This window comes from Grus americana, chromosome 5 (assembly GCF_028858705.1).
Source record: "Grus americana isolate bGruAme1 chromosome 5, bGruAme1.mat, whole genome shotgun sequence".
Taxonomy (NCBI): Eukaryota; Metazoa; Chordata; class Aves; order Gruiformes; family Gruidae; genus Grus; species Grus americana.
In genome coordinates this window covers 46,746,464-46,771,412 of record NC_072856.1, presented here as the reverse complement: position 1 = coordinate 46,771,412, position 24,949 = coordinate 46,746,464, and the positions used below count along the sequence as shown (strand labels likewise).

General features: G+C 45.5%; 1 protein-coding gene across 1 annotated transcript in view; it reads right to left on the bottom strand.

Moving 5' to 3' along the window:
- NRXN3 (neurexin 3) overlaps positions 1-24,415 on the bottom strand; it is a 1,025,935-nt gene extending 1,001,520 nt beyond the window's left edge. The window contains exon 1 of the mRNA XM_054826970.1: positions 24,220-24,415. The gene's annotated coding sequence lies outside the window, so the exon portion shown is untranslated. The remainder of the gene's footprint in view (positions 1-24,219) is intronic.
- Between the last annotated feature and the right edge of the window lie 534 nt (positions 24,416-24,949).

Genomic DNA, 24,949 nt, shown 5'->3' with positions numbered 1-24,949 from the left:
AAGGCAGATGGGGCAAGGTGACACACAACATAGCCATAACAACATAAATAAATTAGCCACAGCACCACAATGAAAATCAAGGTCTACAATTCAAAAGGAAGCTGTGCTGACCCACAGCTCTCAGGCCCTTAACTGGTGGCAGACACAACCTGAAGCTTTTCTGTTTCACTGTCTGGCTCCATCCCAAAACACTTCTGCTTCTACCCACACCAACCTGTTTGACTTCAAACCATTTGCTTCTCCTGAGTGGACATCATCAGTCACACAATCTGCGAGAGCTATTTTGTGAGATAGGAAAAAAAGCCCCTCAGGGAAAAGCGCAGCTCATCAAATGCACTGTGCCTGGGACTTGGGTTCAGTCTTAACCCAGGTCTCCTGGGATGACCCTGTACACTAATCGGGTGTGCCCTTTGGCACTGTGCCCCCAGCAGAAAGACCAGGTGGAAAAAGTTTTTAAAACCTTGAACGGATGAGAGACCACAACCATGACACAGGAACACGAAAAAACCCAGCAGATGGCAGGGAAGCAGCTTCTTTCTGCTTTTGAGGGTGGCACGCTGCAGTGTCACTTTTACTATCAAGACTCTGCTGGCTTCTCCATATACTTCTTTAGATGATATATTTCACAGGAACTGAAGGGAGGATCATATGTGATCATCCTTCATATGATCATATCAGATTTCTTCTCACACAGTCTGACTTCATTAATCCCAGTAAATGTTGCACCATAGTCCTCAGTGAAGCAAAATGTCTTTGTCTTGGTGCAGTGCCAAGAAACCAAGTGTCATTTGAGCCTCAGATGAGGAGAAGAACATGCTACAGGCAGCACAGCCCTCAGCAAAAGGAAACATTTGGCTAAAGAGAGAAACATGGAAACCAGAGAACAATATGACAAGAACTATCTGGTTCACTTCATACCTCTTGCATGTGTATAATTCACCACCACATATTTCAACAGCTGACACCCAAGGAGAGCTCAGACAAATCTGAGGAGTCTCCCCTCTCTCTCAAAGAAACAGGAGATATGTTACAGCTGAAAGTCCACCTCATCTAGCCATTACCAAGCAAAAGCAGCTAAGGCATGCCCTGTTCTTTCTCCTGTGGAATGGTCAGTTGCTATTTCTTTAAGCCACCAGCTTGATATGCAAACCAGTAACTCTGCATGAGCCCTCCCTGTTGGAATACAGTGAATGCCTGCTACGTACAGAAGAGACTCGTCGCCTCATGTTGGTTTTTGTTCATGCAGAAGGAAAGGCAGTATGGAAGAAATGGATAGGAAGGGGATGAAAACACACCATGCCCACTAAATCAGAGAAGAATAAGACAGCAGAGGGCTAATTATTACTAACATAACAGATCTCAGTTGTTCGGGAGAGGTTGGGGAACTTCACCAACTACTTTGCACAGAAAAATCCCACCAGATATAACAAAGCGCTCTCAGCTGAAGAAGGCAGTATGCTCTCCAGTCTTCCCATAGTCTTGCTTCAAGAACACATTTCTTGGTCTTATAGACCTAATTTCTTTCCACATACTTACATGCTCACTGGTGTCTTCAAGGTCTCAATCTGCATGTACAATGTTCCCTTGAATGCTCAACTTCCTCTCCTCCCTCATCAGAGAAGAGAGAGCAGGGATCGCAGGTAGATCTTATATTTTAAATTTGCAGAATTGTTGCACAGACTAAGAAATTGCATCATACATGCTATTTCCAAGTAATTCCAATTTTCTGCTTCCCTATTATGCTCAGCAGAGTTCCTGGGCCTCACTCCATTCCCACTCCCATACCAACTCCCAAAAAGCAAGCCTCTACCTCCTCGTCACAGCCAGCAGGCGTTACCAGCCAACGTCAGCTCCCCAAGAGACCTTCCATTATTGCACCAAGCAGAGAAAGCTGAGCTCTTCCATGGGTAAGCACAAGTCTCTTCCTCTCCATCCAGAGAAGCCAGGGAGGGATGAGCGTACACAATTACAGATTCTAGCCTCAAGCTGGTCATTTGATAGAAGGTGTGTTTTTCATTCCTAGTTTTAACCAGATAAAATGTAATTAGGGACTTCGAAAAGCAGTGGCATCCAGAAGAAAAGTGGCAAGGGCCACCATGAATCTTCCTTCCAGCTCCAGTTTCTCCCAGAGACAGAAATGAACCAAGAGAAGACGCAGCCAGCCCCAGGAAAGAGAGGCAGGACCAGCTGCAACAGACATCCCCCAAGAGACCTGCAGAGACCCACAGTGGGAAATGAGGGAGTAACACCATAGTTATGCTATCTTGAGTCCATACCTGGGGCTGTACCCACCATATCCTCCCTTCCCAATCCATACACCCATGCTTTGTCCTTCCAGTCACAAGCTGCACAGTGAGTCCTTCCCAGGAACTTGGTCAGATTGTAATACTTGAAGAGTAGATGAGATGAAAGAAAGAACATTATCCTCTTATCCCATACAAACCTGCACCCTCCTCATTTCTTCATAATGCCTTTTCATGTTTTTCATTTCCTGCAGTCCTCTATGTAGCTGATCCATGTGTTTCTGCTCACTCTGAATTATTAGCCTGTCCGATAATTTAAGTGGTCCAAAACTATATGATTCCTCCAACTTTTTCACCATAGAACAAATTTTGATATTAAAAAACAAACAAAACCTGAATGGGATCAAGGCAGTTGATAATAACTGAATAAAAAATTGGCATCTTCTTCCCTAGCAGGCCTTAACATTTAGAAACTTGCACTTTATTTTAACAGATCTTACACTGATTTTAAGCACATTTAAAATTAACAACAAAACCAAGATTTCTTGCTATTTGTCTTGGATCCTAAAATAAGTTGTCATTGGCAAATTATATTTCATTAAAGGATACTATCAATAAAAAAATCATTATTTTGAGTACTTTTTTATTTGTTATTGTTACAAGCAACACCTAAGATTAATAGAACTGAAGGATTAGAAGGGAAAATGCCTTTCACCTAAATGCTTACTCCACGCATTTGACAGCATTTTGTGTCAAGTCAGTTTTACTGTTTCTCTTGTAAGCAGTCAGATCCCCTGTTAGTTAAGCTGGATTAGACCCATACAAATAGGGAAGGAAAAATACGTATGGAAATTTAACTGCAGAAACGCAAATATTAGCAAGTGAGCCCAAGGAGAGCATTTCTTTTTTCAGCTAAGTAAAATGAAGCTGCTGGGCACTCCTTAAAACAACACGCATAGAATGAAAATCCTCTGCCTCAAATAAACACACATTTCCCATCAGGCACAAAAACATATTCAACATTCAACAGACAGTGTCAATACTGGCTATGGTCTCTTTTTTCTTATTTCAGTAAAGTATGCAATCTGCTTTTTCACACACTCTACCCTAGAAACATGAGACATCTATGATTCATCCTGCAACCTACCTCTCCAATCACACACCTAGGGGGAAGGCATGTTCAATGTTTTGGGAGTTGTTTTTACATCACAGAACAAAAATATTAAAAGCATTGCATTTCTTTTGGGATTTTGTCCTTCCTCAAAAGGAGTCTCGTCACTTAATTTTTCCCTTCTGCATTTCCCCACGCTTCCCCCACATCCAACCCACTGCCCAGCATTCTTTCCCTTCCCAGAGATTGTCTCATTTCCCACCTTGCTCCCCCTCCAGTGCTGCCTCCTGGCTCTCTTCTCTCCCTTTCTGTGCCAAGTTGGACAGGCTCTTGTGTAGTTTATGCAGATGTCAGTGGGATCAACAGACACACAAAGCCCTGTTAGATGTACACTTTATAAATCAGAAAGCTGCCTTCTGCTCTCTTTAATCAGTCTCTTCACTCAAAAACTTTTTCTCTAGTCCTTCTCCCTCCCAGCCTCTCCTACTTCCCTATATCCTTTTGCCTCACCAAAAGCTTGGTAATTTTCTTCACGTTTTTCTTTTTCTTACGTATTCTCCAGCCACTTCCTTTAGCTTCTTTTGCTACCAGACTGTCATCTACGCTGCTAGCCCCAACCACGTCTCCAGTACCTCTACAGTTAAATAATTTAATAGACTCCTTTAATTTTCCCCATTTGCTCCTTTGAGTCCTAGCGGTTAGTTCCCAATCACACAAATGCCAAACCCTGTCTCCTCCTCCTCTCAAATAGCACAATCTTTCACTGGGAACTGACTGTTCACATAGGAAGCAATTACCAAACTTTTCCACAGGGGTGCATGATGATATGCCAGTGTTAAAAGGGTGGCTTACTAAGAAATGATTGGAAGAGATAAGTGAAGCCTTGATAATCAAGGCTGACTCCATTTGAAGTTCAGCCAAAGAGTTGGGCTGACAATTCTGGGGCAACTTATCCCTAGAAACGTAAGAGAAAAAAGATTCAGCGAAGACATTTTGGCTACAGACAGAGCTAAGTAAGGACACCAAGAAGTTCCAAGGCAAGAGGAGTGAACCCCAGCAGCCAAATACCAGAGCAGCCATTTACCTCTTCAGAGTTCAAACTCTACACACAGTCAGCAGGCAAATGTGTAAAGCAACTTTCCAGCTACTTAAAGAAGCTAAGAGCAATGAGTCACAGGGGCAGCATTTATGATGCTGAGCGCTTCACCTGGAAAATGAGAGAAGAAAAGGAGAGTAGCACCTGGTCAGTAGGCTGACCGATAAGGCACACCAGGGGACAAAAACATACACACACCTCCAACCTCCAAGTAGTGACTCAGGATGAAGTCTTTCGAAGTCTGATGTGTGATACTCTACATGAAAGTTGCTTGCAGTGACCCGTTGCTCCCGCACCTCATAGGAAGGTTGCCTATAGCATCACCCCCAAACTTACGGCAGGTTACACTGTGACATGACGTGCTACCCAGCCACATGTAAAGGTGTGTGTGTGGGTGGCAAAGGAGAAGGCAGGCAGAAGAGAACAAACATACAGGCAGCCATGATTGAAAATTCTGAAAGTCTAAGGTCTCTGCAAACGCGTGAGTTAAAAGCAGAGGCAGTCTCCTGGATCGATTATGCATGCACGCCACTGAAAACACAGGCTGCTAAAGTGCCAGAGCCCCGCTGGATAATTTATAGGCTGGTGTTAGTATTCACAGAGCGGTGGACAGAGTTCAAAGGAACAAGGGGGAGAATAAAAGTTTGAGCCTTATGAAAACACTGTCACAGACAGCATGAGCCTCAGCTCCACAAAGGGCTTCGCTTGTGCTGGGTACAGGCAGAAGCCAGCAGATATTATCCCAGCAGAAGCCAGCAAGTGCCGTCTTTGCACAGGGGCAGAGAGTTGAGGGAAGGTGCACAACCAGAGTGTGCAAATGTGCAAACTTTGCAAGTGTCTGAGCACATGCCTGCTTGGCTTTTGGGAAACTATGGGAGACCTGTGTGCCAAGCAGCCTGTGACCCATCTTCTCCCACAATGTTTCTTCGCAATCCTCTTGATTCTCCTAGGCCTGCCATACACCAAATTTCCTGGGCTACTTCTACCATGGAGATAAACACCAAGCAGGGAATAAATGAAGACCTTCACATGCTTTTTTCATTTATGGTCTCACCAGGATTTGAAACCAGGACTTTAGGGAAGAAATTAATCATACTAAGCTACCCAAAATGCAAGCTTTATTTAGGTAAGCTTGCGTTTTCCAGCTTTATCACTGCCTGAGCCTCTTAGCCATCTAGTTATCAGGAAAGAAAGATGGGAAGACAGTGAGGTCATCAATTAACTAAGCCCTATGTCTGCTCACGTTTGAGATTAGACACAACACCAATGGCATTCGAATAAGTACTGTGTGGTTGACTTCAGCAGACATGTAAAGCAAAGGCTGCTTTGCCTGTCTTCTCTTCCCTCTCTGCAAGGCTACTATAAAACCAGATCTTACAGACAGCCATACAGGTGCACACTGTGTACTGCCACTATTCACCATTAACATCTAGTGCAGGAAGAGGAGTACAAGGGAAAGCCCAGTATACAGAGAAGATGAACTAAGGGCTTTAACCTATATTTTAATAGCTTCCATGCCCAGATACCACCTTTACACTCCTTATCATAGAACCTTTCCACAGCACTCAGTATACCCTTCCCTGACCTTATTCATTCCAGAAGAGACTTTTCTGAAGGCACAAGTAATTTTCTGATCTAGAAACTTTACTAAATTAAGGTCTCTGCCCCTTGCAACACATACCAACAAGTACTCATATCACTCACTTCTTCCTGCAGGTTACGGTCTTCCGGGACATTCTGTCCGGGTGCAGTACTTGAGGCTCGATCAATTATAGAAAGATATCTTTATTAGAGGCCACAGAGGGGCACGCTTTAGAGACACAAATCACTTAGAATGAAAACCTTTTGTTCTACATTTGGACAGCACCACACACAACAAGATTCGTGTGTACAACTGGGGAATACAGAAATATAATTAAATAGATTAATAGTCACTAAAACTAGTCTCCTCTCCATATAATTACAATATAAAGTTGGATTTATCTCCATAGAGTCTGGAGGACTAGAGTATTGATAGATGCCCACTCTTTTAATCATGGGAGGGCTGCGGGGGGAAGGGGTTGAAACAAAGAACCTGTGTCTACTTTTTTGAGCAATGGCACAGAATCTCCATGAAGAGCTGGCAACACTGGTAGATGGAATATGTAACTTGATTAGTTCAGTTTCTACATACATGGAGATCATCAGAGTCTTGGCAATTAATCCAAGTTAGTCCACAGTATCGTTTCAGGTGGATTTTCAACAGCAATGTTATTAAAAGTCTGAGAATAAAGGTACATGGTGCACAGCACAGAATTTTGAAGGTCGGCAGCATCTGCTGGTAAGTTTGATATCCATTAACTGAGAGAACAGTTTGGGATAGAATCTCAAACCAATCCGAAGATGAAGAGTGTACTAAATGTGATTAAATAAATCGGTTTGTTTTCTATGATCTTCAACAAAAATAATTTAAACTCCTTCTATCGAATTTGAGACCCATTTTAGAGATAAGAAATAGAGATAGCAATTTGCTTTTGTCATGAAATAACTCAATGGCAGAATGAAAAAAAAAAAAAAAAGTTTGTGCCTCCTGCCCTTTCCATTTGATTATTTACCTCTGACAGTATAAAGAAGGGAGGCGTCAGGGGAAAAAAAAAAATTAAAACACTGATAAACAGAAAAAAACCCCATCAAATAAAGCGCATCAAAACATCTGGGCAGAGTCCAGCAAAAAGAGGCTATAAAGCAGACAGAAAAGACTTACATGGAAATAGAGAGAAGAGGTATAATATGTTTAACATGGAGAGAGACAAAAATTACAGAGAAGAACAACCAAATCTGAAATGACACATAAATCAGTTTACAAACAGAACCATTTTCCCAGAACAATTACAGTGACAGAAGAATCACTGGAGAGCTTTAAGAAATCATTCACTGAGCACTTACATGGGATAATCTAGCAAAGGGGCCCAGGAGACCTGGTTGATCTTAAAGAACAAACTCCTCAAAGCACAAGAACAGTCCAATTCAATGTGTGGGAAGCCAAGCAGGTGTGGAAACAGGCAGCTGAATGGGAAAGTCCTGACAGAGCTCAAACACAAAAGGAAGCAAATGTGAAAGTGGGGGTGTGCTCCCCAGGAGGAATACTGAAACTCTGCCTCGGCATGTCAGGATGAAAATTAGGAAAGCTTGAAATTTCATGAAAATTCACAAAATGTGAAAAGCAGCAAGAAGGGCTTCTAAATGCACACTGGTAGCAAGAGGATGACTAAGGAAACTGTGGGCCCAAAGCTGAATAGGACAGGGTACCAGTGGTAAAAAGAAAACACTTAGGTCCCCAATGCCTTTTTTGCCTTGGTCTTCACTGGCAAGGACTGTTCTCAGCCTTCCTGTTCCATGTTGCCCAGTGGAAGGATCCGGGGGAGTGAAAAACTACTCACAACAGAGCAAGGCTGAGTTAGGGACCATTTAAGCAAATTGGGCATACTCACATCCCTGGGAGCAGACAAGATGTCCCAACAGCACTGAGGGATGCAACAATGGCTGATGTTACTGTGAGGTCACGCTCAGTCATATAGGAAAGGTCACAGTGATTGGAGGAGGCTCCTGATGTTTGGAAACAGGTAAATGTCACACCTGTCTTCAAAAAGGGCAAGAAGGAAGATTCAGGCAACTATAGACCGGTCAACCTAACATCACTCCCAAGGAAGGTTATGCAGCAGATCCTCCTGGAACCCATTCCCAGGCACACGAATGACCAGAAGGTGATTTGGAACAGCCAGCATGGATTTACCAAGGGAAAAAAATCAGCCAGATTGCCTTCTGTGATGAGATGACAGGCCCAATGAAGAAAAGGAGAGCACAGCTTTTGAGTCTCCAATAGCATAATTGTCAATAATTGTATGTAGCTACATCAGGGGAAGTTCAGATTGGACATTAGGAAAAGGTTCTTCACTGAGAGGGTGGCTGGTCACTGGAACAGGCTCCTCTGCGAAGTGATCAGGGCACCAAGCCTGTCAGAGTTCAAGGAGTATCTGAATGATGCTCTTAGTCATATGGTTTAGTTTTAAGTAGTCCTGTGAGGAGCAGGGAGTTGGACTCGATGATCCTTATAGGTCCCTTCCAACTCAAGATATTCTATGATTCTATGATTTATAGGCAGCTGGAACCAGATGGGCGTACTGCAAAGCATGTGGAAAACCTACTGGACCACTGCACTCAAAGGCTAGTGGTCAGTCGTACAACAGTCCGACAGCAGCCATTTACTAACAACGTTCCTCAGGGGTTCTTTGCTGGACTTGCTGCATTTTGTCAATGTCTTGTACTACGGAGCCCAGAACTGGGCACAGTAAGCAGACATGATCCCACAAGTGCTGAGTGTGGGGAAATGATTCCATCCCTTAACCTGCTGCCTATGCTTTTGCCAACACAGTTCAGTATATGATTAGCTTTCACCACTGCAAGAAAGGTCCTGATGGTTAGGGGCTAGGCAATGATACTCGAAGAAGATGGGAGAGCTAAGTATGTTCAGCTCAAGAAGAGCTCCATACTCTTCAGCTCTAAACCTAAAAACTCTACAAACAGCTATGAAACCTCACCATCCATTCAGTAAGAATAAAGGACAAACTGAAACATGGAGACATTATGAGCCAAAAACCATGGTGCTTTTAATTACTTGTTTCCAAACGTACATGGAATTCTGTAGTAGAGCCAGGAATAAACCCCAAAATAGCCAACTCCCTTTTCCATAAACGCTTGCCCCAAAAATGTGTCCTAGCACTAATAATCCCATAATTCTGCAGTTTGTCTGTATTGGAGGATTTCTGGCAACAACTTCACCCAGAATAACTTAAGTAAGACTTGATCAGACAGTTCAAGCTTTAAGGTTTAGACCACTTTAACTACTCACCATTACACACATACTATAAAACATGCAGATGCATCTAATGTCCCATGATCACTTCTGGGCTGCTGAACAATAAACGGCACAGGAAGCCAAAGTGGGAGATGGGTGTTGACAACACAAGGGTTAATAGGAGGCACATTTATAACATGCCTGATGTTGGCATACTGTGCGATGATAACAAACCACACAGTAAAAGAGAGAGGACATCACAGCAGCACACAAAGTTACTTGACATAATTCAAATTCAGAAAGAAGGACACCCTAAAATCACCTGATGTCTATCTGGCATTTTGTGGCCCTCTCAAGATAACACCCAAAACAAGACATACGTGTAAATGCAGCCACTGGCATAGGCAGAGACCCTAAGGCCAAGGATGCCCAAATTCTCCAGCAGCGTGGTACAGCCACACATCTGGAACAACTGCTCACTGTGCATCTCAATCAGAGCCCTCCACACTTCCAGGCACTCTCGCACTCATCAATATACAGCACCAAGGACATAACCTATATGCACAAAATTGCTGCCTGCGAATGGCTTTAGATAGTTTGCATGACCTTAGTAAGACACCACTTCAGCCAACAAACCTCTTGCATTATGTCACTTACTTTGGATATTCATCCTGCTGAGATACATCAGTCTTTTCCCAGCATCCTTTTAAACATATAGCATCAAAATCCTGTGCTTACTGTCTCACACTCTCCATAATAAAAAACTACAGTTTCCCTTAAAAACTGTAATGGACACTTCATTACTGGACCAGTGTGTCTCCCTACCTACATCAGATGAATGATGGGAAGTTTTGGGACAGAAAGACCTCATCAAGTGAGAATTAAGCTGTTTAAATAAAACAGATGGAAGATGCACACACAAAAACACCAAAGCAAAGGCCACAGCTTGAATTATTGTTGCAATCCTTTGCCACATGCCTACAGAAAGCTTGACAACAGCTAAGCTGTCAACGTGCTATCATACCACCCATCCTGCTGACCAATCTTTGTTTTTCTGTACTCCCCCAGTTATCTGTGTCCATCTGTTGTTTCCTGTCTCATCCTCAGCTTGCTAGCTCTTTGGGGCAGGGAACATTTTTTGCCCTACGTTTGAATCAGAATTGTATAGGTGCTACCAGAATAGGCAGGGATAATAATAACAACAATAATTAGGTTATATCTTACTATCTCCTTGGGCTGGAACGTTTCCCTCCCAACTTCACAGCAGTGTTCTTGGTGCAATATGGGGCCTCATAAACAAATAATTACATCCCAACCTACCTTCGACCATTTCACCAGCCATCCCTTGAGGGCTGAATCTGCTGAGCTCTCCATACGCTCCAAATGGTAAGTGGTGTGAACTCAGCTCCAGAAGAAGATACCAGCCTTGCAGTGCAGCTGGACTAACGCCCTGCATATAACCCTTAGATTTTCCTTGGACAGAACAAGCTTCCTACATACAAACTGTTGCCTCCTACTTTTGTGTGTCAACCCTGACTCACTTTTAGTGCCAGAAAGCAGAGGATAATATCTTCATCCTCCACTAACTCTGAAGAATGGCAAGAGCCTGCAGTTACAAATTTATGTAAGAAGGCAGAAAATGGTTATACTATAAACTGTGCACACACATAGTGGCCAAGCCCACCAAGCATATATTCCTGGATGTTCTGTTAAATCAAAAGGAAGACACTTCCTTTTTGAGAAGGTTTGTTAGGGGAACCAGCTCTCTACACTGGAGATGCTCAGAAATTCACTCCTAGGCTCAACTGGCTCCAGACCAGCTATTCATATAAATCTAAGATTCAGGAAAAGATAGAAGTAACACGCCACATAGTATGTCTTGGATTTCTTTCTAGTAGCCACTGAAAGGTTTTGCTGAACCCTCAGGGAAGAAGAGACCCATTCCCCAAGTAACATCCTCCTCTCTGGAAGTACCATGAGTACTTTCACAAGTACTGAAATACATGTCTTTACTGAATCAGGTGTTACGCTCCCTCTTCTCAAATCCACTGGGTGCTAACACACCTCCTTGCAATGCCTAATCCAAACTACTCTGCTTTAGGCAACTGGAAGACAAGGTGTTGCAGAAAGGAAAATCCTTTGCCCTTGTCCACTACATTTGATGGAAGAGCACAGAAAAATTATCTTATAGTAACTGTGCCACACCATACAAACTTGCAGTGGTTTTTAACAGGTAAAAGCACAAGTGTAAGTCGTCTTTTCCATCTCCAAATAATTTCTCCAAATCTCCCCAGTGTAAATTAATCAGTAAGCAGGATAAGAGTCTCGAATAACTTCCATTTCCTAGTTACAAGGATGCAGAAAGTTGGGCCAGCCCTCTGCTTGTTTGTTATCTGCAAAAATAGAAAGGCTTACAGTGCTGGATGCTAACGTGACACTGCCGAACACACAAGTTGCCTCAGGCCTTTTTGGGACACGCACTGTAAAACCGGATCGCGTCAGGGGCATGGAAGATGCTGCAGGGGCATTTGCAGAGGGAGTGCTTCACCCTGGCCCTGCCTCCCCACTCTCCCACCACAACCACCAGTGAGGGGAGAAGCCTGCCTTTCAGGGAACGCGAAAGCTGGTTGGGACTAGACATCGGGAGTTCAGGCACACCATTCCCCTATAATAAAACAACATAGATAAAATTTGGTGTGTCTCTGTCTCATCTGCTCTTAAAACTTCCTGTGATGAGGGCACTACAACCTCTCTCAGGAAGCTGTTTTCATTCTTAACTATCCAAACACTCATAAAGCTTTTCCCAGCACCTATCTCCACATCTTTCTTGCTACAAATTAAGCCGATTACTTCTTGTCCTATCCCCAGCGGACACAGAGAACAATTAATCACTGTCTTCTTAAAACAAACTTTCAAATATTGGAAGACTTTTCATGTCCCTCGTCAATCTTCTCTCTAGACTAAACCAACCCAGTTCTTTGAGCCTCTCTTGCAGGTGGCACTCACCGCTTTGGCTGCCCTCTCCTCATCTCCTTCCATCATTTCTGGTTTTGCTGCTCACACCGGACGCAGTGCTCTGCTGTGGCTTCAGCAGCGGCTGCTAGAGTAGAAAAACTACTGCCTGTGTGCTACACGTGACATTCCTGTTAAATATACCCTAAAATGGGATTTGCTTTTTTGCAATGTCACCACACTGTTGACTCACATTCAGTCTCTGACTCACTGTAGTGCCTCCCAGATCCTTTTCTGCAGTTCTGTTGCCTGGCTTGTTATCCCCCATCTTACATGTAGGCATTTGGTTTCACCTCCCCAAGTGCAGTAGTTTTCATTTATCTTTAACAATTTTTTTCTTATTGAATTCAGACCATTTTCCAGTTTAATAGGTATATGACCTGTGTTGTGCCAAGAAAGCAGATTGACTTCCTGCCTCACGTTACACATCGGCAACAAAGAGAGCATGGAAGGAAGAGCTGCTGTGTTCAGGCAAACTTCTTAAAAGAGTTACTGTCTTATCAAAAGCCTATCAATTTTTTACTCCCTTTTCACTCTGCATTTCTACCTGATACACTGTGGTCTTAGTAAACAAACAGTATCTCAACTCTAGCCTCATAAAATACATTTATTCAATGAAATTACAATCTGCTACCAAAAAAAGTACTGCGACATCCCAGGCATCGTGTCACTCTAGGACCCAAGCTGGTACCAAAAAGAGCTGCTAGCAACTCATTAACTAGGTCATATCAACAAACAAGGAAGACAAGGGACACATTTAAAAAAACATGTATTGAGATAAATTCTTAAGACCCGGCTTAACAAAATTATGCCTTTTGGTCCACTGTTGTTAGATACACCCTCAATATGTATTTGATTAATGACTTAGATGAAATTACATCAAGGATCATTTTTTTCCCTGTGTTTTCCCATAAAGTCCTTAGCATTTAATTCCCAGAAATGTAGCAGGTATTTTAAATGCATATACCTGAAATTATATTGTATCATACCCTCTTTCAAAGTGCTGCATGAGCTGACAAGTCAGCAGACAAGGATTCCAGAACTTCAACGCAATATCAGGCATACAGAGTCCCTTGAGAAGCTTGACCTTAGTCCCGTCATAGGATTTCTGCATTCCCCATCTCTGTCCCCCCCTAAAAGTCAAAACAATCAATAATTCAAAATTTCTTTTCTTCATGGTCTACAAAGAGATTGCAGTGTGTAAGCAGCCACAGTAACAGAACAATTAAAGAAACTGGAATCTCTGCCACAAATCGAGAAGGATGTTAGGGTAATTGAATGCATCCAGAGGAAGGCAACAAAGCTGGTGAAAGGGCTGGAAGGCATATCCTGTGAGGAGCAGCTGAGGATTCTGGATTTGTCTGGCTTGGAGAAAAGGAGGCTGAGGGGCAACCTCATTGCTCTCTACAGCTTCCTGAGCAGCGGAACTGCAGAGGGGGTGCTGAGCTCTTCTCCCTGCTACTCAGTGACAGGACATGTAGGAATGGTTCAAGATGCATCAGATATTAGGAAACACTTCTTTACAGAGAGGATGACTGAACACTGGAACAGGCTTCCTAGAGGAGTGGTTGATGCCCCACACCTGTCAGAGGCATTTGCACAATGCCCATAATAATATCCTTTAACTTTTGGTCTGCCCTGAAATGGTCAGGCAGTTGGACTAGATGATCATTGGAACTATTGTATTCTATTCTCAGATACATGAAGCCTTCCTTTCAAGGAACTCATAATGCTTTACAAATTATAATTTTGAATTTTCAGTGGATGGAGAAAGTGATGACTAGTATGAAAAAACAGTTTGACGCATTCTGTGAAAGAACTCTAGACTTCTGCTTCTTAAGTTAATACTTAAGGACTATCCTGCCTGCTCTGCTGACACTCCACACCACTGTAGTGATGTTCATGGGCCATGCATCAGTACGTGCTGAGGGCTACCTCGCTGAAAAACAGCTTTGCAGAACAGAACCTGGGAGTCCTGGTGGACACCAAGTTGAACATCAGCCAGCAGCGTGCCCTTGCACAGAAGGCTACTGGTATCCTGGGCTGCATTAGGAGTGTTGCCAGCAGCTTGAGGAAGGGGATCGTTCCCCTCTACTCAGCACTAGTGAGGCGAAATCTGGAGTACTGTGCACAGTTCTGGGCCCCCCAGTACAAGAAAGAGATGGACATAATGGGGAGAGGGCCACAAAGGATTAAGAGCACCTCATACAAGGAAAGGCTAGGAGAGCTGGGACTGTTTAGCCTGGAGAAGAAAAGACTCGGGGGGAATGTATCAATGTACGTAAATATCTGAAGAGAGGGCATAAAGATGAAGAAGTCTGGCTCTTTTCAGTGGTGGCCAGTGACAGGATGTCCTTGTTTCAACTGGGATAGAGTTAATTTTCTTCCTAGCAGCCGGTATAGTGCTGTGTTTTGGATTTAGGGTGAGAATAATGTTGACAATACACTGATATTTTAATTAATGCCAAGCAGTCAAGGACTTTTCAGCTTCTCAAACTGGCCTGCCAACGAGAAGACAGGGGGTGCCCAAGAAGCTGGGAGGGGACACAGCCAGGACAGCTAACCCAAACTGGCCAAAGGGATATTCCATACTATATGACCTCATGCTCCGTATATCTCGGGGGTTAGCTGGGAGACACCATGGCTCAGGAACTAGCTGAGCATCGGTTCCGAGTTGTGAGCAATTGTGCTGTGCATCACTTGTTTTGTATATCCTTTTATCACTGTTGCTATTATTATTATTATTATTATCATCTGCCTTTTCTGTCCTATTAAACTGCCTTTATCTCAACCCACGAGTTTTACCTTTTTCTTTTCAATTCTCTCCCCCATCCCATTGTGGGGAGGAGTGAGCAAACAGCTGTGTGGTTGTTTTAGCTGCCTGCTGGGTTAAACCACGACACAGAACCAGAGGCAATGAGCACAAACTGAAACACAGGAGGTCCCGTCTGAATATCAGGAAACACTTTTATATTGTGAGGGTGACAAAGCCCTAGCACAGGTTTCCCAGAGAAGTTGTGGAGTCTCCCTCCTTGAAGATATTCAAAAGCCACCTGGATGCGGTCACCTTTTCTAGGTGGCCTTCCCTGAGCAGGGGGGTTGGATCAGATGACCTCCAGAGGTCCCTTCCAACCTCAACCATTCTGTGATTCTGTGGGTTTCACCAGCCATCAACAGGTCAAAAATTTTCCTGGAAAATAGTCGATCCATGGCTTAATCTTTTCCTTTTCAAAAGGTGTCCTGATACGACAGCAGATCCTTCTGTATTCCAATATTGCAGATGGTACAGAAAGTAACTTTGCAGCCAGGACAGGTTCCTTCTCAGGACAATGCTGCCATTTCACTTATTACACAAACTGACCAAGATCTTTGTGAGATCACTTTAATTCAGACTTACGCAATGCTCAGAAAGGTCAGACAGGTTATTCCCTCCTTTCCTTTATTTCCCAGAACTAGTGAAGACAGAAAGCACAGTGGTCAAAATAATTCAAATCAAACTGTTTAATGCCGTAAGAATATATTGCTTACATCAGCAGACAGATTTATTCCAGATAAAATCTCAGACTAAAGCAAGGACTCTTATCCTCCCTATGCGTCCCTAACACCTGGAAGCACAAAAGGAGGGCAGCATAGCCTCCCACTGGCTCTTCCAGTCTAGTGAACAGAAGAGAGTTCAACCAAGCAAGGGAGGGAGATATCACAATCTTGTCTCACCTTCCAATGCTCTGAGAACCAGAAGAGAAAATTTTAAATGTGCACATCAGTCTTATACCCATGTTTAGTGACTGAATTATCCACGTGCAGTAAATGAAGGTCAGTCGAGCTACTTGATATCTGCAAGTAACAAGAACAAGTATGCCATTGTGACTGGTGCCTTAACTTGCACCACAGCTTAATTAATTTATAGATACAACAGTAACTACAAGAGTAGAAAATCAGGAGTGCCAAACTGAACAGAAAGCCTCTTGAACATGAACATGCCTTGAAAAATCTCTCTTCCATTTTGCTTTTTAATAAAAATGAAGTATTTCGTTACTTATATTTTGTAAGAAAATACAGTTGGCGACCTGGTAATTCCTTAGCATGCATCAGGTGAAAACTGTGCAGTTATAGAAGGAACAAGATTCCCCCCTAAGATGAGTGAAGAACTCTAAACTTAAGGTGAACAGGTTTTTCCTCCAGCCCTTTCCTTGCTTCCATCCATGACTGGTCAGGAAGACAGCTGACAGAAGGTCCTTCCACACGTCCCTCACCAGATCCCATTCCTCCACACTCCATTTAGTTTCTGCAGTTCAAGCAGATTCCTTTTTCCCCTGAAATCAATGTTTAATTAACACATTATCGAAAAAAAAAAAGGGCTGCAACAGCAGACTGAAATGAAGCCAGCACCTCCCTGCTCTGCAGATGCAGCCAGTCCCATCAGACAGTTACCCTGCTGGAGAGTTCCTCCTTTCCTCATGCTCCTTCAACTGTCAGCAAACATCATCCCCTTGCTTAGTTACCTTCCTTTCCATCCCCATGGGACAGTTCCCCTCTTTAGAAGTGGTTCACAACAGCAGGAATGACAGAAAGTAGAGGGAGAAGGGGAGTAAGTGTTCTCTTGGTAGCCTCACAGTATGACCGATGCCCCATCTTTAATCTTGCCATCCCCATGGGAGGGGCACACAGATTCCCCTGATGACACCCCCCACCAACACGGCAATAGGATCAGCAGTGCAGCAGAAACAGGACAGTATGCTTTGCCATGAGCAGAAGATGCTCCCAGGGTCAAACTCACAAACAGATTCTGGGACTACACGCAGCTACATGTACCCAAAGGCAGTGGAGTAGCTCCGGCAGCTTCAAAAGGTTTACATCATACCTCCCTCCATCCTCATCAATTATTATTCTATCCCATTCCTTGGCTCTCATCCAGCTGCTGGGAGGTACTTGGATGCAGGGGATGCTGCAGCACTGTCAAGGGCATTATGAGGCAGGCCTAGGCCTTGGGTGCCCTCCCTGCTAAACACACAGGCATCCTCACTACAGGGTTGGTGCAGCAGGCAAGAGACAATGGAGTCCATGAACTCCTAGGCTGGGCTGCCCTAGTTATGAAAAGAGACATCAAGATCTTTGAAAGAGTCTACTATCCCAGCACTGTCATTCCCAGGATCCAAAGCTACTAGTGTTAATTAGTTCCTATGATGTGATGGATGACAAGCAGCAGGGCCAGGAATGACACAAGCAGATTGTGTTCGAAATAAGCCATCCCTCACCATCAAGGGCAGAGGAAAGGAATTTGGAAAGGACAGGAGCTGAGCACACCGCTGAGAGATGACAGGTATGTGCTGACAGAGCCCCCCTCATCCCTGACATCCCCTTCCCAATACCCTGGCTCTCTCCTGCTGCCAGCAGACAAGAAACAGGCAGGGGAGCGTGCCTGGGAGAGAATTCTGGCACCGGGCTGTAAGAGACAAGTGGAAAGCTCTAAGAGACACAGGGAAGCAAGGCAGATGAAGGGCTAATCCACTCTGTAGCAAGGGGCCACATTTCAGAGAGAGTTGAACTTCCAATGGCTGTGGGCACACCTCCATCACCCTCTGCAAAGCCACACAGCGATGCCTGCAGCAGCCCCGAGTCACAAGAGGCTGCAGGCTTTAGCCCAGGACTCTGCCAAGCTGGCTGCATGGTGTGCAGTTCCCAACAGCTGTCCACAGTGCTTGGAGAGTGCCTTTTTTCTGTGAATGGCAACAAGAGAAATCATATCCCCACCTTCCCTTAAGGAAGAACACAGGATCTTCCAACACCACTGGTGTATTTCCACTAGGAATCTTATTGCTCAATTTTTCAAGCACACCATTACAGGGACACCACACTTCATCCCTACCAGACCTCAGTAAAACCATACTTGGGCTAGCCCAACCCAGAGTCATGACTTTTCCATGCCAAAAAAAAAAAAAAAAAGAAAAAAAAGGTACAAATGCAGAGCACTAAAACTGCCATCCACTGTCCACAACAAGGAGAAAGGCAGAACAAACTTCTCCTGTGCTGCCTTTCTACAAACATGTCTTGGTCTGGTAGTCTGGCTGTTTGGATTGGCAGTGAGAGGTCAAACACCATCTTTGATACTCAAGAGTCCTTTACACACATGAATTGCCTTTGTCTATGCCCATGTGAGGGGAAACCAAAGAAAAAGTAAACGACCTGACCCAAGATTATGTAGCGTGCTGGTTTCAAGAAGCTACCAATCCCTCTAGCAGCTTGGTTTCTAAAGTGCAAAATATCTTCCTCACCAATTGCTTTATGAATTAAGAGCCAACTCTGCTAGATGGACAGACTCTGTTATTAACTAGAAGAGGGGGACGAGGGGGAGGAGAGAACTGATAAAAATTTCCAAAACTTAACCAAAATTTGGGTAATTTCTGGCTCCAGCTGCATTGGCAATAGTCCTAAAATAAAGCCTGTCTCCTCTTCATGCTGATGGGGGCAGGGGCAGATAAAGTTAGATGGTTTTTTGGTTTTTTTTTAAATTAAATACCATGTCTCTTGAATCATCGTCAGAGGCCATCTCTTATCCTGGCTTGGGTCATCACAAAGCTTCTGGCTCCTTCACTTTGTTCTAGGCCAGATCATTCTGTGTCCTTATCCTTGATACAGTGTACCACAGCTCAGCCAGTATCCAGACATCCACTTGGACACGCCCAGAGCACAGAGCTGAGGAGAGGGCAAAGGAAAAGAGATCAAAGGGGAAAAATACACTCTGCTACTCAAGACAGGTAAACTCGACAGCCCTGGAGGAGGCTGCAGAAAACAAAAGCAGGAAGTTCAGTAGATCCACTGAAATACCGCTGCTGCTACAACGAGAAAGGGATTAAATTCTCCCTTCCCAGGAATCTGCCAGATGAGAGCCAGAAGATCTTGTGCAGTTTGAAGGTGTCCTCTAGGTTGAGGGTTTAAATCCAATCCTAACACAAAAAGAATTAGAGTTGCGTGCACCTGATGTCTTGGTAACTTGCTCGAAAAGGGAGGAAAGAGGCATACTTATTTCCTTTTTGCACAGGCACTTAGGTCTTAAAATACACCATCATCGCTACCACAAATTACCCCTGGCACCACCTGTCACCCTCTGAATGCTCTTCAGGAACCACTTCCCCTCTCACTTCAAGGGTACAAATCATTCAGGATCAGGAGTAAGTTCCAGTGCTATGTGAAGTTCCCCCTGCTCTGTTGGCTGTGCAAGCTTGAGGAAGGACAAAGCACCACAGTCAGGGACTGCTGAGCTACAAAACTCACATTGCAATCATTGCAATTATCTACAATAATGCTTTTTTCCACCCTTTCCTATTCCTGCTAACAAATAATTCATAAACAGAGGCTCGCTCTGCCACAAGAACACACTAGCACCTTAATCACTGGGGATTACCTTTACCCTGCAGGGTACCAAGGAGGCAGTCTCCAGGGGAGAGCAGGCACAGGGGCCCTGCAGCACCCTCTGCCTGTTGCTCAGCTGGCCGCTGCATCATCTTCAACAGCAGTCATGGCTGGCGTACAAGAACAGGAGCTGCAGCACGACAATCATTTCTGAAGTGACTGGGGTAAAGGGGAGGACAGGGAGAGATCAAAAAGTAACTACTGGTGAAGCTGGGCAGCTGAGGCAAGATTGGCTCTGGTGAGCACAAAGCAGGGCAGTAGGGGAAACTGGTATCTCTCTGGGCATCACCCACACCAACAGTGTGGGGCACTAGACGCGCCCCTGCCCTGTCTTCCTGGCTGTAGTTGACCATTGCACCTCAAGGTCAGAGAGAAAGGAGAAAAGCAAAAGGCAAACAACAATAGGCCTGGACAGATCTATGTATTCGGCTTTTGCTATTGCTCCATGAAGTGGAAAGATTCAGAAACATGGAGACCTTGGATCAGGCGCAGCCACACACAGGAGATGAGAAGCAGCAGCTGGCGGAACTGCAAGAGCACCTTTCTCCCCCAACTCCTCTCCACCGGTGTGCAAGCAGCCCGTGACCAAGCAAGGAGGTCCTTTGCAACCAGACAGGGAGGGTGCTGAGCAGGTCTGCAAGCCCTGTAGAGGGTCCTGGCCTGCTTGAAACCCAGGAAAAGCTTCCTTCTTGCTGCCTTGCCTCCCCCACCCCTGTGCACCAGCCACCCGCTGAGGCTTGCCAGGCCCTTCCCCATGTTCTAACTAGGGGAAAAAAGGAATAAGGGAGGAATGGAGGAACAGACTCTTGGCTCTCCCCACCCCCAGCCTTTTCCCTGCTCTACTCAGACCCGAAAAGCTGTGGCTCTCCTGCACATCCTACAACAGAAACACAAGGAGCTTTTTCCCCCGCCTCTCTCAATTCACCACCCTCCGGCAGGGACTGCATGGAAATGGCGATATTCCTGTATCATCTGGATCAACGGCATGGATAAGCTGCAAGAGGGCAAGGGAGGATGGCACAGGAGGATGAGGGAGGAAGGCTTTGTTTGGTCCTCGCTCCAGCGCAGCCCACCCCCTCTCTCCATCGCAATGCCCTCCAGCTCGGACATGCAAGGAGGTGTTGGGAAGGGAGGGGGCCTGGGGCGCTCATGAATTTTGTTTCCCCCATCAAGGGGACGGCTCACTCCCCCGAGCATGCCCGGCTCTGCCAGAGCTCCCTGGAGTAACCTTTATTCCTGTGTGTCGCAAGCATGTATTTCACGGATGGTTACACTGAATCATTATCACCAGACGTTCATTTGACCAAAATAATGTTATTAGCATCGTCAGGTCCATTTCCACCCCCCAATTCCTCCCTTCCCAGTACACATACACTCCCTCCAACCCCCAAGCCCCTGCCATCCATATAGGGCGCACCCCTCCCCAACACAAAATCTCACGATGTGTGACACAATGTCCAGGAAAAGAGAGCAGCAAGAGGGGCTGGCAAAATGGATGGACGTGCCTTTGGCATTTACTGCGTTCCCTACCCTCTGCCAATGTTTATCAGCTGCACGCGCGCACACACACACACAAAGACGCACACACAAAAATCGGAATTAAAGCACGGCCTGTCCTAGGTATATGACTATGGGTGTATGAGTGTATGCACGTGTACCCAAGCTGCGGTCACAGTCCTATCGGGAACCCAAATCTGTGTGGCATGAAGCAAAGGTCATCATGCCACTGTTGTGATGCACTAAAAAAAAAAAAAGCCGCAGAGCCATCAGGATGTAACACAGAATTTTCTCGTCAAGGGACGAGAAACCTTCGGGGGGGGGTGGGGGCTGGGAAGAGGAAAGCGGGTGTGCGGATGGGGGGGATGGGGGGAAATGGCAGAAAATGGGGAGGAAAATGAAGAATACAAAGCTCCACTTCGCTAATCCAAGATAGACAATCCATCCCTTCCCCCCTCTCTACGCCCTCCCTCCCCCCGAAATGTTGGTGCAGATGGATTTCTGTATCTTGGTTTTGCAGCAGTGGGTCTAATGACTCCCATACCAAACCCCCTCGCTATGATAACCCCTCCCACTATTTTTTTTTTTAGACCGGGCTGAAGAATAATGTGTTTTTAGAGATAATGGGTTTTATAAAAAGAAAAGAAAAAGGGACGCAGCGCAGACATTATGCGAATAAGCTGCTCCCCGCATCACCCCCATCTTCCCTCAACCACGCATCCTGATTTCACCCCCTCCCATCATTCTCCAGCCTTCCCCCCATCAGCTCCCCCAAGGAAAGGAAAAAACCCACAACACGATCTGGGTAGCCGATCTCAAAATCCCAAGCACTAATCCGCTTGAATTTGTTCTTCCCCTTATATAAGCAGCAGCACGTCAACATGTTCAGTGGAAACGCAGCGTAAAATGAGGCCAGGCTACAGCCATGGAACGGGGGTGATATCGGCAGATATCGCTTCTATCGAGAAGCCATCGCCACCAGGATGATGAAATCAAGTATTGGGCTTTGAGCCGTTCCCTTCCTTTATTTATTTATTTTTCAATGCTTACTCTAATTTTATTTCGTTTCATTTTGGTTTCGCTCTACTTCATTTTTTAAAGGACAAAAGTGAAATAAATAATTAAAAGCGTAGAGACATACCCCACCGGAAGGTGCCCGAATGCTCCAGAAAGAGAATCCTCACCTCCTAACTTCTTTTTTTTTTTTTTCCCCCTTTTTTAAAATAAATAAATACAGTCCTGTTGCTCCCATTATCCCCAAACTCCCAATGTCCCCACCTGCACCTCCCTACTCACGAAAACCAAATACTTTTGTTAGAGAGAGACAAATGTTTAAGAAACTGCCAAAGACCGAAAAAAACCTGACAGAAAAATGGAAAATTATGTCTATACAACAATCTAGTTTGTTCAGCTGATAAAGTGCGTCCAGTCCCAAAACCAACAGCAATAATATCTGCAACCTCCTCCTCCCCAAAATACTACTAACCCTTAGATAAACTTGCCCAACTTAACACCGATGACCATTTTAACTTAAACCAGTGGCAGACGTAACAGCCTTCTGGTTCACATTACAATTAATAACGGACTGTATCATTATGGCAAACAAAACATTTTATGATCAATTTTTCCCCCACCTTCTCAACGTCTATCTTAGACTTTTCAGCAGTCTAGTTAAGAGTTCGCCCCCTCAAAAAACAGCCCTTCAAAATATGCAATAAGCAGGTATTGGTGAGCGTTCGTTTCAATATTCACCTTTTTAGGAGGGCTCTCTGCTTATCACGAAACAATTGCGTGCAGTAAAAAATACAGGAGGAACAATTAATATTTAGGAAAAAACAGAAATAATTTCTTAAAACTATTTGCAACAAAGCGTTGAACAGTTTGACTATGGAAAGGTGGTGGAAAGGTGGAAAGAGAGCTTGGAAAAGCGAAAGGCTGAAAGTGTCTTTTTATAAATGATTCGATGTTTTTAGCCTGGGTTCTGCCTCCCTGATCCTTTGGTTTTTCTGCTGCTGATCTCATGCCTAATCTTTTTGATTGTTTTCTTTGGAGGGGGGAAGAAATCAGGAAAAAAAATATTTTTCAAAGAGAAATATTTCAATTTTAACAAAATGCATGCTCAAAGAGCACTGGTTAAATATGTTACTTCCTAGCTACGAAAGACTGCAATTAAAATAAATTTAAAGAGTAAGCAAAAGACAAGTCACCTGCAAAGCACCAGAGTCAGTGCCCTTAGGTAGGAGAATTACATCACTCCCTGACTGAATGATGTTTTCTTTTAAATTATAAAGCAGGTGGATTTTTTTTGACAGAAAAAGAAAAAAAACCCTAAAAACACAGTAGTTATTTCACATACATCTTGCACGAAGAAAGCATTGAACCAACCTTTAAGGTCACTGACTGCCTGAAAACCCACAGCAGTCGCTCACGGTGGAAGTTTTCAGGCAAGACGGCTACTAAATCATTAATACAAACAAATGGAAGGCGGGGAGGAAAGGCGCTACTGTAATAGATCCGAAGATTTGGAAGAGGAAAAAATATTAAAGAAAAAAAACTTTCATCTTCAGCCTCTCTTCTTTCCTCATTAATAATTTTTTTAAAATAAATCCTTAAGCTTTAGTCAAACAGTAGGCTCTCTCTAAGCGTATCCCTGCTGTAACTCAGCGTTGTGTCGTCTTCTTTTTCGCGAGGCCCCCCCATTTTCCACTCCGAAAAGCCGTGGGAACTGCGATTTCCCAAAAAGTCGGGCAAAAGGAGCCGGGGCCGGAGCGTCCCGGGGGGTCGGCGCGCGCCCACACCGCCCGGGCGGACAGCGCCCAGCCCCGCCGGGGCAGCGGGGAACGGGGAGAGGGATAAAACGATCCGAAATAGTTGTCGTGAGGGGGGTCAGGAGAAACCCACCCGCGGACCTCCGGAGCGGCGGCGCCCAGCGCCCGCCGTGCAGGTAGCACCGCCGATCCGTGCCGTGCTGAGCCGGGTCGTGCCGTGCCGCCCCCCGCCCGCCGCCCCCTCTCACCTCCGCAGCCGGGCGGACGCCGGCCGCCGCGCCAACTCGCGGCTCGCCTCCGCTGCGGGGCAGGGGGCTCCAGCGTGGCCCCAGCCGCGGAGGCTCGCGGGGGTCCCGGGGAGGCTAGGCTGGGCTGGGCTGGCCGAGCCGTGCCGTGCCAAGCCGTGCGAGCCGCGGGCGGCCGCGGGCGGAGCTGCGCAGGGCTGAGCGCGCCGCGGTGCCGGAGCAGCCCGAGCCCCGCGCACGCCGCCGCCGCCCCCTGCCGCCGCGCCCGCCCGGCCCGGCCCCGGCTTTTAAAGAGACCGCGGGCCCGCGCCCCCGGCCCCCCGACACGGTCCGCCCGGCCTCGGCAGCAGGCGACGGCCCCGGGCAGGGCCAGCAACGCTCCGCCGGGCTTCTCCTCCCGCGCCTGCAGCGGGGCCGCCGCCTCCTCCCAGGAAAGCGGTTGGAGGCTTTTCTTCTGCCTCCGGCCCCGGGAACGTCTCGTTCCTCGAGCGCTGCCTCTCCGGGCCGGCATAGCAAGGGGATATTTTTGCCCCTCCGGTCCCAGCAAGGGGAGAGGGGAGATACAGCTTATTTTACCTTCTCGAGTTTGCCAACACTACCCAAGCAAGCAGGGACGTGCCATCTGAGCAGGAGGTAACGCCTTCCTCAGATGATCACCTCCGTGATCCCCCCAAAACCCTTAAAGTTCACATAGATTTCTCCCTTCTACCTCAGAGTTTGACCCAAACCGACT